This window comes from Quercus lobata, chromosome 1 (assembly GCF_001633185.2).
Source record: "Quercus lobata isolate SW786 chromosome 1, ValleyOak3.0 Primary Assembly, whole genome shotgun sequence".
NCBI classification, from domain to species: domain Eukaryota; kingdom Viridiplantae; phylum Streptophyta; class Magnoliopsida; order Fagales; family Fagaceae; genus Quercus; species Quercus lobata.
In genome coordinates this window covers 5,846,393-5,865,386 of record NC_044904.1, presented here as the reverse complement: position 1 = coordinate 5,865,386, position 18,994 = coordinate 5,846,393, and the positions used below count along the sequence as shown (strand labels likewise).

Below are 18,994 nucleotides of genomic sequence, written 5' to 3'. Positions count from 1 at the left end.
ATGGTAAAGTCACATTGCTTCAAATAGTTTGATACATTGAGTGCTTCATACACAGATTCACGATCTCTACTAGAGATCATTATTCATTAAAATACATATTTGTAAATACAAAGATAACAAACTTGGCCACACTTCGACATCCAAATAAGGAAGCATTTATTCTTATGAGATAATTATTGGTGGTAGTAGTAGAGATAATTTAGTGGGGGATTGGTTGTCATTATGAGATAATTATTGGTGGTAGTGGTAGAGATAATTTAGGTTGTGGAGGAGATTTTGGTGGTGGCGGTGGTGATGATTTTGGTGGTGGTGGAGGTGATGGAGATTTTGGTGGTGGTGGTGGAGATTTTGGTGGTGGTGGTGATGATTTTGGTGGTGGAGGTGATGGAGATGGTGGCTGTGGTGATGATTTTGGTGGTGGAGGTGATGGAGATGGTGGTGGTGGTGGCGGAGATTTTGGTGGTGGAGGTGATGGAGATGAGGTGGTGGAGGGGATAGTGAGGGAGGTTGGTAGCGGTGGTGATGATTTTGGTGGTGGAGGTGATGGAGATTTTGGTGGTGGTGGAGGGGATAGTGAGGGAGGTGGTGGTGGTGGAGGGGATAGTGAGGGAGGTGGTGGCGGTGGTGATGATTTTGGTGGTGGAGGTGATGAAGATTTTGGTGGTGGTGGTGGTGGTGGCGGTGGTGATTGGATTTTGGGTGGTGGAGGATGATGGAAGATGGTGGTGGTGGTGGGTGGGATTTTGGTGGTGGAGTGGTGGAGATGTTTGGTTGGTGGAGGTGATGAGGATGGGTGGTGGAGGTGATGGAGATTAGGTGGGTGGTGGTGGAGATTTGGTGGTGGGAGGGATGGAGATGGAGGTGGTGGAAGGGGATAGTGGAGGGAGTGGTTGCGGTGGTGATGATTTGGTGGTGGAGGTGACTGGAGATTTGGTTGGTTGTGGTGGTGGTGGAGATTTGGGTGGTGGAGGTGATGGAGATGGTGCGGTCGTGATGATTTTGGTGGAGAAAGTGATGGAGATGGGTTGTTGTGATGAGTGGGTGGTGGTGGTGGTGGGGGATCTTGGTGGTGAGAGGTGGTGATTTTTGGTGGTGGTGGTGGTGGTGTGGGGAGGTGGTGGTGGTGGAGGGGATAGTGAGGGAGTGGTGGCGGTGGTGATGATTTTGGTGGTGGAGGTGATGGAGATTTTGGTGGTGGTGGTGGTGGTGGAGATTGTGGTGGTGGTGTTGGAGATTTTGGTGGTGGAGGTGATGGAGATGGTGGCGGTGGTGATGATTTTGGTGGTGGAGGAGATGGAGATGGTTGTAGTGGTGGTGGAGGGGATAGCGAGGGAGTTGGTGGCGGTGGTGATGATTTTGGTGGTGGAAGTGACGGAGATTTTGGTGCTGGTGGTGGTGGATATTTTGGTGGTGTTGGAGATTTTGGAGGGGGTGGTGGTGGTGGTGGAGATTTTAGTGGTGGTGGTGGTGGTGGCGGAGATTTTGGTTGTGGTGGTTTTGGAGATTTAGGCGGTGGTGGTGGAGATTTTAGCAGTGGAGGTGAAGGAGATGGTGGTGGTGGTGGTGGAAATTTTGGCAATGGAGGTAGTGGAAATTTTGGTAGTGGAGGTAGTGGAAATTTTAGTGGTGGTAGTGTTTTAAAAACTTCAGGCGGAGGTGATGTGTGATAGCTTGGGGGGTGGGGTTCTTGGTCGTGAGATGGAGGTGGCAAATGATTGTGGGGCTGGTGGTCTTCAAGTTGGGCCAATGATTGCAAACCAAAGAAGTAAAGCTTATCAGCTACCACACTAGTGGCTATGAGGCAAAACACTATAGCATAAATCACCTGAGGTCAATGCCTCAAGCATCCAAGAGTACCAATTTCCAATAATTCAACTCTAATTACTAAAAAATTACTCTTTAAGCTTGCATTGTAACGAAGGGAGCTAGTCTTTTATATTCTGATACCCTTACAATGATATCTTTATTTTAAACCTTTAAAATAGGTTGTATTAATGCTTTAAATTCTATTAAAAATCTCTTACTAATTTTGTACCTTCCTATGTATCATAGTTAGGTAGTTAAATTTATACAAAAGGTCATAGGGAGAAAATGGGCATTTTCCCCTTTCGCCAAAAAATTTCAGCAAAATGCCTCATATCTAAAACTATTTATGGAAATGCCCCTATTTTGAAGCTCAATTTTCTAAAAATCAAGTTTCAATTTAAAATTCGATTTTTGGACAATCGAGTTATAGCAAACTGAAAATTAAAAAAAAAAAATATATATATATATATATATATATATTTGGAACTCAAGTTCCTTGAAAAAATTCAAGTGGAACTCGAGTTCCTTGAACCCGAGTACTTTACATCGAATTCGAGTTTCAAAAATAAAAATTCTAAGTCCACGTTCAGTATAACTCGATGTTTCAAAAATCGAGTTTCAAAACAGGGGCATTTCTCAATTTAGTTTCTGACAAGGGGCATTTTGTTGGAAATTTTGTGAGAAAGGGGTAAAAGCTCATTTTGGCCAAGGTTATAGACATTCCGCATTAGGCATATCCCTTTTACAATGTTATGGGGTGTCCCATTAGTTATGTTTGTATCAAATACAACAAGTCATCATGCAAATGTTTGAAATTTTTTGTTACAATCTCTGTTGTGCCACTTTTACAAGATCAAAGGCTGTCCACCAAGTCATGATTGCATCACATACATTACATGGCATCACATAAAGTATCCATCTATGCAAGGTTATGATATTGTAGCTCGTAAGCACTGCCGTTCCCTTTTTTGAAGGTTTCCCATTTCACTACTTCATGGAGTTAGGTAGACAATTAAGTACAATTGCATCATATCTAGTACATTACACAATATATCCATATACCATTTACAGAAGGGTGTCAAATTCTCTTAAAGACCTGTAGCATTTGTTGTGCCCTTTTTACAAGGTCATGGGGTGTACCATTTTAACAAGGTCATGGGGTGTTACATTAATTATGATTTCATTGCAATACAATACATCACGCAATCTACCTATATTAGAGCACTCACAACAGTGAAGTTAAATGGCTATATAGCTATTTTAGTTTCACCAAAATACAAAAATGGCTCTACAGCAGTGGAGGTATAGCTAAAAATTTTAACTTCAGAGCTGCTATTTTTAGTTGCATACTATAGCTTGAAGCTAAAAAAATAAAAAAAATTAAAAAAAAAATATTACACTTCTCTCTCTTCTCTCATTAAACAAACATTTCCTATTTTCTCTCTCTCTCTCTCTCTCTCTCTCTCTCTCTCTCTCTCTCTCTCTCTCTCTCTCTCTCTCTCTCTCTCTCTCTCTCTCCAGCTTCTCTTCTTTATTCTTTCTTCCTCAATTTTTTTTATACTCCAGCTCACCGGCCAACTCCCTCATCTCCCTCTTCCCTCAACTCGTCGGCCAGCTCCCTCATCGCCGATCTGTTCCGCCGACCAACCCCAAGCCCCATCGCCGATCTCCCCAAGCCCATCACCGATATTTCTCTCCGTTATTTTCTCTCTCTAGATCGAGTCCAAGCTCAAATGATCTAATGATTTTCGGTTTTAGTTGATCTGGTGGGTTTGGTTGTGACAGCACAACAGCGGGGGGTCAGCCATGGTGGGTTAACCCCCTCTTTCCCCCTCTCTCTCTCTCTCTCTCTCTCTCTCTCTCTCTCTCTCTCTCTCTCTCTCTCTCTCTCTCTCTCTAGCCCTCTCTCTAGATTGAATCCAAGCTTTATTGATATGATGATTTTCGGTTTTTGCTGGGTTTTGGTTGATATGGTGGGATTAGGTTGTGATTATGTTTTGGGTTTTGATTTGGGTTGGTGGTTTTTTCTTTCCTGCTGTGGACTGAAGGTGGTGGTGGATGATGTTTGTGCTGTGCTGGTGTTTTTTTTTTTTTTTGTGGATGTTATTATTATTATTATTATTATTATTTTAATGAGTTATTTGTATTTTTTTAATCAAATAGCTAAAAGTATAGCTCCATTGTTGTGGGATCTGAAGAGGTAAAATAGATAAAGTGACTTTTGTAGGTGCCAAATAGCTATATTTTTTGCTCCACTGCTATGGATGCTCTTATGGGTCATTCTAATAAACTAATAGTTATAATTGTATATTTGTATAAATGCCTAGATAAGATACTAATACCATATATGGATTCCAGTTAGCTTAACTGGTAAAGTCTCTGATGGTTGAATAAGAGATCTAGGGTTATAACTAAAGACATGAAGAAAAAACTTTCCAAGATTTTGTGGACACATGGACTAAGTCAAAATTATTGGGTTATAACTATAGAATTCAAATCAGATGGCAGATTGAAGTTCCTTAACACTAGAGAGAGGAATGACAGGTCATAATGCAAAAGTTTGATGTACTAACCAATGCAACTACTACAAGTTTTAAAATAATATCCGGTTGTTTCATCCAATTACAAGATGAGATACATATGGGGGTGGTTGGTACCTCAAATTAAACAATAGTTTTCAGTTTTTAAACAACTTACACGTATTTTCACACACTTTTTCACCCATACATATTTTCAAAAAATACATACAGTATTACTAGAACAACATTACCAAACATGCCCATAAAAATCTAGGCACCAGAGTGAGAGTATTAGTTGAATTGGAAAAGAATACGTGCACCCTTTTAAAAACTAACATCTAAGAAGATTAATTACTGATTCTCCCACGCTTAAGTCAACTACTAGTTGATCAAAGATTACTAGCTATCCTACACATAGGGTTTTACTATAACTTCTTATTGGCGAAAAAATGACTTTATAGAAATGATAGCTAGTTGTATTCTGTGGATATGACATTTGGCACACGAAAAACACTGGTTGGAAAATTGATCTAATGGTGATCTCAGAGAAAATCAAGCATTGTAAAGAAGCCCAATTTTGAGTTCTTATAATGGCTATGCTATTTTCTGATAATGATGATAAAGAAGAAGATTTCATTCTAAGTTTGAAGCGAAAATCAAGCAATATTCATTGAAGTTTAAGCAACCAAACTTAACAGGATTTCCATTCAAGTTCATCTCATATTTCAAAAAAACAAAAAACAAAAACCTTGGCAATAGAGGAAGCTTTTAGATGCTAACTAATAAACATGTTCAATACGCAAAGAAAAACTATGAACATAATTGTAAGTGGTATCTCCAAGAATTTTTTTTAGGGTGTTCCTCAACAAGCATAAATTACACAATCTAATAAAATGAAAGATTTGTATATTGACAACAACAACAATAAAAAAAACACACAAATACATAAAGTTTACAATTGCCTTCTACGTGGTTTTGTCATCAAATATTTGTCCATAATTCTAACAAAAAAATAAACAATAAACTATAAGTTCATTTGAAATATTAATAAAGTTATTAATTATTTTTGTTTAGTTGTTTCTTTAATTTGTTTGTCTTTTATAAACTATAATTTGTTATATTGTTATTTCATTAATTATAAAATTATTAATTGTTGTTTAGCCTAAATAATTTAATTTGTTTGTCTTTTATAATGTATTGGTTAATTAAATTATTATTTATTAGTTGCTTCTCCCAATTAATTATTGATTAATTAAATTATTGTTTATTAGTTACACTAGCACACACCCCCTTGCAGATAATCTTTTTTTAAGAAACAATAATGCAGATAATCTAATTTGACTCAAGCTATATATATATATATATATATATATCAATCAATGAGTATCAGAAGAGAAAGTGACATGATGGGAAATTACTTGATAAAATGAAATTATAAATTCCTAAATTGCCCAAGTCCAATCCGGTTTTTCCATGATTTTTTTCCTTTCCACCATTTTTTAATTCTCTCATCTTTATCTTCTCTTTTTTTTCTTTTCTTTTTTCTTTTTTCACTCTTGTCTAGAATGGTTCTCATCCACACATTTAAACTTCTATTACTTTCCCAATGCCTTGACTTATACCTGTCCAGTTCCTAACTAATCATCTCTCATCTACACGTTCAGAGCTCCTCTCTCTTTCCTATCTTTTTTTTTTTTCTCTCGCAAGTCTCTTCCTCTCCACCCTTCTCAGTCTCTTCATTCTCTTCCTGACAAATCTCTTCCTCTCCCTCCTTCTCAGCCTCAGTTAGAAACAACAAAAATGCAAGATTTTTTCAATTTTTTGTCACAAAAATCTTGCAGAAACATTGCGTTGTCATCCGATGTTGGGCTTGCCGTGGGCTTGCCAGCCGTTGTTTTTTTTTTAGAATTCGTGGGCTTGCTGCTTGCTCTGATACAATTTTTTTTTTTTTTTTTCAGATCTTTAGTTCAATTTTTTTTTGGGCTTTTTTTTTATTTTTTATAATTGTGGGTGTTCCTAATTTTGATTGAGGCGTTCTTAATTTTTTTTAAGGGTAAACAAATAATAAAATTTAATTATTATATACAAATTTTTTTTTTTTTTTTCAGTTCAGGGTGTTCCTGGGAACACCCTAGGTTGAACATGGCGCTGCCACTTAAATTGGTGCCTTTTTTTTTGTTGAATAATGAGAAAATGGCCCTGGTGGGGCTTGAACTTGCAACCTTAAACATGTAATGATACTGGAATATGATATTGCTTCCGGAACCAATGGTGCTTTCATTTTCAATTTCTAAAGGCAACATATATGTGTATGTAAGTTTCTAGCTTTTACAAATTTTCCCAGAAGGAAAAGAGCATTCACATTGAAGTCACTGAATTGACAATTAAACATGCACATTTAGCAGACGAGAAGCAAAACAAAAAATCATTAATCTTACTCTAACCAGTTACCCAATATTGCATATCATAACCATAAACACTAATAATATTAAAGATTAAGTATTATTTTCTATTTCCTATATTAAAATATAAAAATCAAATCAAGTCATGTAAAACCGAAGTGTTGTAGTAATACTTCCTAATGTACACACTAGTTATATATTGTGTACGTGCATCGGTGCATGGCTATCTATTAGTAGTGTTATGTCGCCATTGGATTTTAGTTTAAGAGCAAGTGTGCTTCAATCATGTTAAATAATTCACAGTAAATCTGTCCATTGCCTAAATAAGCCTCCATTTGCCTTAGTCAAAACTCAAAACAAGATACTTGCCAAGTGAGAGACAGTATAGCAAGTTGCAGTGCAGGAACTCACCTTGGCAATGACTCATTACCATGGCAATAAAGAGCTTCAAAGTCATGTACTGTTAAACACCCTGATTTTGTCGCTGATACCAAATATATCCCCTTAAATAAAATGAATAAGAGATAAAAAGGTGAAATCCCCAAGCTAAAAAAAAGTAAATTAAATATAAGTTGATGGGATTGACCAACCCAACTTACCTGGACGATCTCATCCAAACCAACGAGGTAGCATTGACAGACGGATCAACCAGGTGCCTCCGACGAAGTGGCCACATTACTGACGAATATAAAGAAGCCATTTAATGCAGTCAAATAAATGCCTCAGACGGTTATAGGGACAACTGTACAGACTGTTGGGAGCCATCAAAGCTCACATGATTGACCACGAGGTGTTACCAAGAGAGGCATTAAAGCCGCCATAACAGCCACAACGGCTAGGAGCTACAGGAATGTATATATACAACCCCCCCCCCCCCAACACCAACATAAGGTACATAGACACACTTAGAAATATTTGTTGTTGTTCCACTACATTGCTTTATTTTCTAGAGCTTCCTTGTATTGACTTTGGCATCGGAGACGTTGTGGCAGGCACCACACCGATGACCACTCCGAGGAAGCCACCTTACCATTTCTACTGTTACAGAGACGAGGGCTTGGCTCCATCTAGACGCTTTCTCTTCGACTGGCGAATTTGCACTTCATCATAAGTAAAAGTAACAATGCAAGACTCAACCTATATCTAGAAGAGAATAATGATTAGAAGGGGCTTCACTGACTATGACCTCAAAGTGTCATTTACATAAGTATTCTTAAGTCCCTTAAATGAGAGAGAGAGAGAGAGAGAGAGAGAGAGAGAGAGAGATATTAAAACAAACAAACAAAAAAAAACTGCTCCATTTAATAGTAGTTTAGCTATAGTCTCATGACATGAGCTGACACATAGCACAACCAAGAGCACTTAAAACTTTGAGAGGTTAATTTTGTTAGAGCAATATTAAATTTTCTTGATAAAAATTTAAAAAAGGCATGCATGAAACTTGATGACAATCATCCAACAGAATACAGAATATGAATTTATTTGTGCACAAAATTAAAGCCCTAGAGTGCGTGAATTGGAAGTCACAAGTTTTGTTCAATCTAACAAGTTATTCACTTGAATGGTTTGAGACCCTCATAAACTCTCAGTTTTCTATGGGAAAAAAAATCATTTAATTGAATCATTCAATTCTTCAAGTCTACAATGAGTAACAAAGTTTTGACCCATTCACAGGGGCAACCTCATACCACAAATCTTATCCTTGATTAAGGGTTTAGGGACAAAATGGGCTTCTGCCCTTTTCAGCCAAACTAATTAGTATTTTGCCCTTCTTCCCAAACTAATTAGGGAAATGCCCCTCTTTTGAAACTCGATTTTCTCAAAATCGAGTTTAAAAAAAAAAAAAATTATGGAACCCTATAGTGACGTTTTATAACTTGATATCCATGAAATCGTAACTCGATTTCATGAGTATCAAGTTATAAAACGCCACTATAGGTCTTTAAAAACGTCACTATAGGTCCTTGAAAACGTCACTATAGGGCTTAACTCGATTTTGAAAAAGTTGAGTTTCAAAAGAGGGGCATTTCCCTATTTAGTTTGGGAAGAAGGGCAAAATGCTAATTAGTTTTCCCGAAATGGGCATTTGGCAATTTTGTCCGGGACTTGATTTCAAAATAGTTTCCTTTTGTCGGAATCATGCAGGACTAATATTTTGTAATATCAATTTGTTTTTTTTTAGCAATATGGCTATGCACGTACACACACGCACGTAATTTTCCACGTGTGTGCATACCCCTATTTGTTTGTGACATTTTGTGTATGTAAAATAAGATGAATCAGAAACAGTGAAATATAACCTAATTCAATGGGGTAAAAAATCTAGAATTCAGAAATCATGAGTTGAAAAATTATGACTCGGCATTCACCTTGTTGTTAAACTCCAATGCAGAGATGCCTTGCCTGAAAAAAGAACCACAATATGTAAACCAGTGTTGTTGATACCGTACTGTACCGGCCGATGATCCGGTACGGTTAACCCCTACGTTTCGTACCGGTAAAAATACCGGCCGTACCGGCCAATACCGGCCGTACCGGCCTCGTACTGGCCAATACCGGCCGGTACAGAAAAAAAAATTTTTTATTTTTTAAGTTTTGTAATATTTGAATTTTTGTTAGGAAAGAATGGTAACTTATTTGCATTAACTTATTAGTATTATTTGTTTTTTTAGTATGCAATGGTAACTTTTAAGCTTTCTATTTTTTTTTTTTCCCTTTTAATTGATACTAAAGTTTAAAACCATGAATAATTAGTTTTGAATTGAGGAAATGTTTTATGGTAAACTTTTATATTTATTATAATATATATATATATATATACAAACACATACATACATATATACATATATATATATATATATATATATTTATAAATATAAAAAATAGCGGTAAACCCGAAACGGTACACCGGTATTGACCGGTATCCGAAATATATCGTACCGGTAGCCAAACCGGTACGGCCTCCAGCACAGTATTGACATCCTTGATGTAAACACAATAAACATGAAACCAGAGCATTTAGGGAAAGTGGGGGAGCAAAAGACTTGTCCTAGCATCAATGCACCATTCTGACAAATACATTGTAACACCATTCATCTAATCATACATTGTTTGCCGTCCGTAGAGACGTAGAAGGAGCAAGAGTTTGCTTTAAGACGTGATAATAAATAAAGCGTTACAATTTAAGCTTTTGGGATATTTGGTAATTTAACATGGTATCAAATCTGGAGATCTTGAATTCGACCCCTGCCTCCTTCACTCTACCTACCATTTTAAAATTTGACACACGTGGGAGAGAGCGTGTCAGAAATATGCAGTTAAATGATTAAATTTACCATTTTCCAACAACTTAAGTTTTTGAGACAATGTCAATCCATAATTTATCTTGGCATCAAAACAAGTGACGTTTTACCTACCATTATGTTACTTCAGTTAAAAACAAAATCACTCAATAATTAGCAACCTGTGACCATTTTTAAGAAAAGTAAAGTTAACATCCTCTATTATCCAACCTTTTTCCAAAAAAAAGCAATTTTAAAGAAATTAAATAAAGATAGAATTTTGAAAACAAAAAATTGAAGAAGATGCGTTGAGAGTGGTTGTACCTTGGAATAGGATTATGGTTTTCGGTTTTGGGTTGTACCGGAGTGAGCGAATGAGTTTTCGGAATTTGGGAAAAGAGTAAAGGAAAGACACGACTGTTGAAAATGGGACTTTTTTTTTTATCAGATTTTTTTATTTTAATTATGCTAATGGCTGGTAAAGGAGTAGAAAATCAATAATGGCCTCTAAATTTTTATGGAGTGGTTATAGTTATATTTAATCTTCCACTTTCTACTTCAAATGATATTTTTTAATCATATGTTATCAAAATTAGATTTCGCTACAAAATGTGAGTTCTAGTTAGTTTAACTGGTAAAGTCTTTAATGGTTAAATAAGAGATTTATGGTTCAATCACTGCCTATATCAAAAACTGATTAGTGTCTTGGTCTGATAATAATACACTATCGTCAGGAGTAAACGTCATAGGTTGAATCTTTCTATAAAAAAAAAAAAAAAAAAAAAGATTTCGCAACAAAATAGAAGGTGATCAATATTCTAGCAAACACATTAATTTATTTATACATTAAAAGGAAAATTATAGTGAAATGTATTGCAAAAATAATCATAGATGATTTCAGAAAATGAGTATCAAGTTTCAATTTTTTTTAACATTTTTTTTATTAGTATTCCACTTTTTTTTTTTTTATTATAACTAGAGAGTTCCATTTTGATATATCATAAATGATTAAGTTGAATTATATTAAGTAACATTTTATATGCAAAAAAAAAAAAAAAAAAGTGTACCTTTTCATGCATTAATATATTTATTTTTTTATTTAATGATAACAAAATTCAGTTCATTTTTTGCCATACAAATACATTCATGATTTTTTTTCCTTGAATGAACTGGAATATCTAATCATCATTTGCAGCAAACATGAGATCATTATTTCATGCATGCAATATAATTAATTAAAAAAAAAAATTGGAACTTGAATGGTAAAGTCACATTTCTTCAAATAGTTTGATACATTGAGTGCTTCATACACAGATTCACGATCTCTACTAGAGATCATTATTCATTAAAATACATATTTGTAAATACAAAGATAACAAACTTTGCCACACTTCGACATCCAAATAAGGAAGCATTTATTCTTATGAGATAATTATCGGTGGTAGTGGTAGAGATAATTTAGGTGGTGGCGGTGGTGATGATTTTGGTGGTAGAGGTGATGGAGATGGTGGCGGTGGTGATGGAGATGGAGGTGGTGGAGATGATTTTGGTGGTGGTGGTGGAAATTTTGGTGGTGGAGGTGATGGAGATGGTGGCAGTGTTGGAGAGATAAACACCTTGGGGAGCTTCCTTGAATAATTAATATAACATATAGAGACACACTTTAACCCAAAAGGCCTAAGCCCAATGGGTATGTGCTCAATTATGTTATATTAACCACTCATTCTTCTCATCTTTATTCAATGTGGGACTTCACTCACACGTGTAACCCAACAATCTCCCCCTCACGTGTGAGTCTCTGCCTCTCTGTGGGCTTCAAGACCTCTCTATGGGCCATGAACAAGTCCTACTTACTCCTCCTTGCCTAATGGGCTTTTCACTTCATCAATGCATCATCCATGAGTCTTTCGTACGCCATCCATGGGAACCACGTGTCAACCCCGCACGCACATCCATGGGAACCCCGCACGTCCATGTCCATGGGAACCTTGCATCACACCATTATTTAGCACCATTAGCAATATTCATTTGTTGGGCTCTTTTTTTTCTTCTTCTCCAGGATCTTTATGTGTGGGCTATTTAGGCTTTCTCTGTCCCCGCTAGATAGGGACCATGAACACCTCACCACCTTCGCCGCACACCACCATGGGCTCTGATACCACTTGTAGGGGAGAGAAACACCTTAGGGAGCTTCCTTGAATAATTAATATAACATATAGAGACACTTTAACCCAAAAGGCCTAAGCCCAATGGGTATGTGCTCAATTATGTTATATTAACCACTCATTCTTCTCATATTTATTCAATGTGGGACTTCACTCACACGTGTAACCCAACATATCTCCCCCTCACGTATGAGTCTGCCTCTTTATGGGCTTCAAGACCTCTTTGTGAGCCATGAACAAGTCCTACTCACTCCCCCTTGCCTAATGGGCTTTTCACTTCATCGATGCATCATCCATGAGTCTCTCGTACGCCATCCATGGGAACCACGTGTCAACCCCGCACGCATATCCATAGGAACCCCATACGTCCATGTCCATGGGAACCTTGCATCACACCATTATTTAGCACCATTAGCAATATTCATTTGTTGGGCTCTTTTTTTTTTCTTCTCCAAGATCTTTGTGTGTGGGCCGTTTAGGCTTTTTCTTTTCCCGTTGGGTAGGGACCATGAACACCTCACCACCTTCGCCGCACACCACCATGGGCTCTGATACCACTTGTTGGGGGGATAAACACCTTGGGGAGCTTCCTTGAGTAATTAATATAACATATAGGGACACACTTTAACCCAAAAGGCCTAAGCCCAATGGGTATGTGCTCAATTATATTATATTAACCACTCATTCTTCTCATCTTTATTCAATGTGGGACTTCACTCACACGTGTAACCCAACAATCTCCCCCTCACGTGTGAGTCTACCTCTTTATAGGCTTCAAGATTGAATAAAGATGAGAAGAATGAGTGAAGTCCCACATTGAATAAAGATGAGAAGAATGAGTGGTTAATATAATATAATTGAGCACATACCCATTGGGCTTAGGCCTTTTGGGTTAAAGTGTGTCTCTATATGTTATATTAATTACTCAAGGAAGCTCCCCAAGGTGTTTATCTCCCCAACAAGTGGTATCAGAGCCCATGGTGGTGTGCGGCGAAGGTGGTGAGGTGTTCATGGTCCCTACCCAACGGGGAAAGAAAAAGCCTAAACGGCCCACACACAAAGATCTTGGAGAAGAAAAAAAAAAAAGCCCAACAAATGAATATTGCTAATGGTGCTAAATAATGGTGTGATGCAAGGTTCCCATGGACATGGACGTACGGGGTTCCCATGGATGTGCGTGCGGGGTTGACACGTGGTTCCCATGGATGGCGTACGAGAGACTCATGGATGATGCATCGATGAAGTGAAAAGCCCATTAGGTAAGGGGGAGTAAGTAGGACTTGTTCATGGCCCACAGAGAGGTCTTGAAGCCTATAAAGAGGTAGACTCACACGTGAGGGGGAGATTGTTGGGTTACACGTGTGAGTGAAGTCCCACATTGAATAAAGATGAGAAGAATGAGTGGTTAATATAATATAATTGAGCACATACCCATTGGGCTTAGGCCTTTTGGGTTAAAGTGTGTCTCTATATGTTATATTAATTACTCAAGGAAGCTCCCCAAGGTGTTTATCTCCCCAACAGGCAGTGGTGATGATTTTGGTGGTGGAGGTGATGGAGATGGTGGTGGTGGTGGTGGTGGGGATAGTGAGGGAGTTGGTGGCGGTGGTGATGATTTTGGTGGACGGATGATGGAATGTAACTAAATTATTACTAAGTCAGCAAGAAGGACGGGTGAGGAAAACTTGAATGTATCTGATAATTACTGGGTCCACAATGTGGACGGATGCACCCGAAAAAGTTTATCACTTGTGCAATGATTGTCGGTTTTATCTTCATGAAGAATGTGCCAAGTTGGAGGATGAGGTCGAACACTCGCACCATCCATTTCAATCTCTGAAGCTGCACGGTATTGTAGATGATTGGGATTTCTATTGCAATGTGTGTCAAATGGGTTGTCGGGGCTCTAGCTACCGTTGTACTGACTGTAATTTCAAAATGGATCTTTTATGTTCATTCAAATCAAAGATTCAGTTACCAATTCACAACCACAAGCTAGAGCTACAGGTTGGTAATAATACTGAAACTGAACCATTCTTTTGCGATTTCTGTCATGCTAGATGTTACAGTCATCGAGGACGGATTAAAGCACTCAAACACTCAAGCATAGAAACTGAAGCCTCAGAATACAACACCACAGGCGAACTGACTCGCATGAACTGGCTAAAAGCTGGGAACAACCCAGTAGAGCTCTCTTCCTTATCCTTGGCTTGAACCCTCTGGCTAGACTCAGCATTAGTTAGAAAACTTGGTTTTACCCTTTTCTCTCAGCTTGGCCGTCTCACTAGTCCACATATCCACCAGCCCAGACATGACTAGAAAAATCTTAGTAACAAAAACAGACAAATTGTGAAAGGAGGAAAAGTTGTCAAAAGTTCCTCGAAAATATTTGAAGCTTTTGGGTGGATGATATTTTTGAGATGTGGAGTCAAGTTTAAATTAGAAGGCTGAGAAGTGTAGAAGGGTTGCAATAATTGATATACAAAGCGCACACCTTCTTGTTATCTGTGTGCTTTACTGCTTATAGACACAGTTTGGCCGGTTAATTTTAGTCTATCTTCTTTGTCCCCACAGCCACAGGAAGTTCCAAAACTACAGCAAGCCGGTGGCATATTAAAATAATGTTGAATCTCCAAGTTCAATGCATATCTGATAAGGTTCAGCATACACCGACTATTATATTGTTAAAAAAGGGCAAGTTTGTCAAGAGCTCCACTGGACGGTTACCATGATGACATGCATACTTTTGACGCGTCATCATCCCGTGAAAACCCCTTGTGGTCAATACAACTTTAGCTGACCCACCAAGGAGGTCTCAATGGAAGAGTAAAAAAAAAAAAGGGGGGGGTGGGTATTGGCAAGGAAAAGGAAACAGAGAAATCTCTTTCCCTTCCTTAACTCAGTCACGGCTCCAGCTGAAAAGCTCATCGCCAAATTCGGGGAAGTCTTCTCTACTTTATCTATCCTCTGCTTTTACTTTTCTCTTGAAGCTTGACCTCATTTGGTCATATCAATTTGAGAACCAATGTGTAAATTTGGCTTCACGCATGGTTGCAAGACATTTTTATTATATATTAAATATGGTCCTTGCTTTGTTACAATCACTATTAGCCTTTTCAAAGTCAGCTTATTTATTACGAGCACCTTCAAGAAAGTGTTATGTTCTTTCTAAGCCTTTTGGGCGATGCCTAAGCCAGACTTTACTACCTTCTGCAGCTGAGAGCTTTCATTGGCTTATATTTATTTTCTTCCTCAAGATTCTTGTGAAGCTTTAAGGTGCTTTTAATCACATTCGCACCTGGGTTAAAAGTAAAATATGGCTGTTAATTCGTTTTGAAGCTGATGTTGGTTGGCCTAACGAGTAGCCACTAGTTTTGAAGATGTTTATGTAGTGGACATGACTTATATTACGCGCTTCTATTTGCTGAAATAAATATATATACTCACAGTACACTCACACCATAGTTTTAAAAACCGAACCGGACATAGAACCGTTTTTTTTGAAATTTCCGGTTCAACCCCGGTTTTTGGCCGGTTTTCCGGTTGTTGACCGGTTATTGACCGGTTTTGGGGTATTTAACCGGGTCGGATTGGCTCCCGGTTCCCGGTTGAACCGGTCGGACCGGCCGGTCCGGTCCGGTTTTTAAAACAGTGACTCACACTAGATATTCGCTGTCAAGGTGTTTAGCTTAATTGCTTAAAGATGGTCTCGTCTTCCACATCATTAACAGCGGGAACACTATGGGATTGCTTGCAACAAGCTTTATGTGTGCAGCAACAAGCTCATCACATTTGGCATTATTTCACCAACAGAAGCTGAAAGGAGAGACAAAGATACTTCCCATAGAAAGCTAGCATCCACTTAATGTGAGGGCAGGTTCTTAAAATCTCCAATCTGCGTTTCGAGGGAAGTTTCTTCACTTTGATATTTTCTCATATACGGCTAGAAACATGATTGTTTGAGTTGAGAGTAATGCCTAAACAGTATTTTCTCTCAAGACAAGTTTTGACAAGCTTAATATATGATTACAAGATTTAATTTTTCTCATTATGGTTTGCTGTCCATGGACCTGTATCTACACAAGGCTAAATGGCTGATTTAGCTTTATTTAACTGCAAACTAGTTGTAGAGAGGGAAAATTCCCGACCTATTACATTATCAAGTCCACAAAATACAGCCGATTACAGAACACCATGTATTGCTGCTAGGTTTTGCTATCACTATTCAGAAGCCAATAGAAATTTGCCAAGTGTCATGCAAAAACCAATCACGCATCAGTGCACGTGTAAGCAATGACACAAGCAGCCTCGCACGTGTAAGCGATAACTCAAGCAATCTAGCACGTGTAAGCGTGATGACATAAGCGGACTAATCAGGCTGTGACATGTGTCACCAATCAAGCTCCACCACGTGTCGCTCACCCACCCCCAAACTCCTATAAATAGAAGCCTTCCTAAAGATTCAAGGGGGACCAAGATTTAGAAGTGAAAAAGCTCTACTGGAATCAAATCCTAAAGCCTCCAGGAACTTCAAGAACTTCAACCCCAAAATCGGAGAACATTCGAAACAGAATCATCCAAACCATCTGCCTAGATCCTAAAGTTTGCGGGAATCAAGCTCAAAGGTCCGAAAACATCAACAAATCACAAATTAGTGAAGCTCTACGGATTCAAGCCTCTAAAACCCCGAAGAACTTCCACCACAAACCTTCAAATACAAAGAACATTCGAAGCAGAATCATCCAAACTGCCTGCCTAGATCTCAAAGGTCACTGGAATCAAGCTCAAAAGCCTCCAGAAACCTCAAACAACCACAAGTCAGTGAAGCTCCACGGATTCAAGCCTCTAAAACCCCGAAGAACTTCCACCACAAACCTTCAAAGACGAAGAACACACGAAGAACACGAAGAACGTGAAGAACAAGGGATTTCCAACAAGCTCATAGCCAGAGATTCATTGTAATTCTATTCCAAAGATCTTCGATCCATTCTTCAACCAAATTGAAGTACATTGGGTGTTCAAATCAAAATCACATTACTACAAATCCAATCAACAAGTCTTTTAAGGAGATCGAATCAGAGGATAACTGTTTTGTAATTATAGAGAATTGTACCACACAATCATCAATACAAATTCGCATTTGTGAAACTATTTCACTTGTTTGACTCATTTCGAAATGAGAAATTTAGTCGCTTACACTAGTCATTTAGTGGTACTAATCATGTTCTTGCAGGTTAAGTAAATTATTTTTTATGCCTTATGGCTAATCTCTAATGACGTTACAGGACACTCACAAATATTTTGACTATCTAGTTGTATTGCTTGGATGTCGCTCTGAGCCAATCAATCTAGCTTGGGAAAGATAGTGACAGTACAACTTGTCAAGGCATGAGCCCAAATGGCCTTAAGAATGCAATTAGTGACTACTAACCCAGTGGCAGCATTGTGGAACCTTATCGCCAATAATGGGAATGATCTCTAGCCTCCCGAGCTACAAATTCAGGGAAGTTCCTTGACTCTTTCTTAAAAGCATGAATAGCTTTCTATTGAATCATGGTATCCCTTTTTGCTTAATCGGAGAGTAAATCCTCCCATTTCACATGTTTGGGACAATGTATAGATTTGACTACATGACTGCCTTCAATAATTGCAGTGGCTGATTTACTTGCTGATCTTTCATCACTAATGAAAATTATCTTCGCGAAATTTATACTGGATGAAAGTAATTCAGTCTTGTCTTTTGGCAGTCCCATGGAGGCTTTTTCAAAATAAATACTTTATTGAACAAATTGATTCTGGGTAATTACTAGGGGGCAAATTTAGTTTACCCCTAGTATCTTTCATGAAGGCCTAGATTCATCTACTAACCATATATGTGTGGTATACAATTTACTTACTCCTTGAAATGATATTTTATCAAGCCATTAAGGACTACTGTGTTATACAAAATTTTCATGACAGCCATGACTCGTTTAGCAAAGCTAATTCTTAGCCATTATGCAAGGCATGACCTTACGTTGCCTCTTGGAATTCTATGGATCAGACATGATTTACTTTGAATGGTCATCATACTTGATGCATACTGGTGGCTAAAATGGCTTATTATCATCGCTATCTAGCTTGTCAAGGTGATGGTGATCCCATCTTCCATGAGACATAGCAAACACAAAGGAGCTCCTTGCAGCCCTCTGGGCTCATTGTAATCTCAAGTTACAAGCCACAGAAGCTTCGCCTTTTCTCTCTAGTCTATGACATGGAAGCTATCATCCCCACAGACCTCCATAAGCTAGCTATAAAGCTAGCAAGGATTTCAGGAATATCCAGGGGGGCTACCAACGGCGCTATTCTCTCTTGAACACTTCAAATGATAGCACTTACCTCATTGGTATTCTCAAAAGCCATACAACATGCCATTGGATTGATCAGATGGGAACCCTTACTCGGTAGGGATCTATATGCTCATGCATTGTGCCATCTAGCATGATATCGACAGGATCACCTTAAGCTTAAAAGAAAAGGGGGTGCATATTTCTTAGGCACCACAATTGCCAATGCAAACTTGGGTGATATAAGCCAAGGCGACTAGTCTCACTTTCGATGAAGTCAAAGACTTTGTAAAGGCTTCGCCCTCAAGAACAGGGCTCAGGTTTATATAGAAGGAATGACACGTAAGACGAAGGGACACTTTGTTCCAAGTGATGAGCCACTAGATAAATGCCACGTGTCCTACGACATTAATGACCCTAAGCCAGCTTGTCAAGCTAGGTATGTTTTTCAGGAGACAAATTGAATCGTCACTCCATGGGCCCATCCACTTAGAG

The 18,994-nt window shown here is 38.2% G+C and overlaps 1 pseudogene; it reads right to left on the bottom strand.

The window, feature by feature from the left end:
• Positions 1-1,141: 1,141 nt before the first annotated feature.
• Positions 1,142-18,994, bottom strand: part of LOC115994228 — a 90,062-nt pseudogene continuing 72,209 nt past the window's right edge.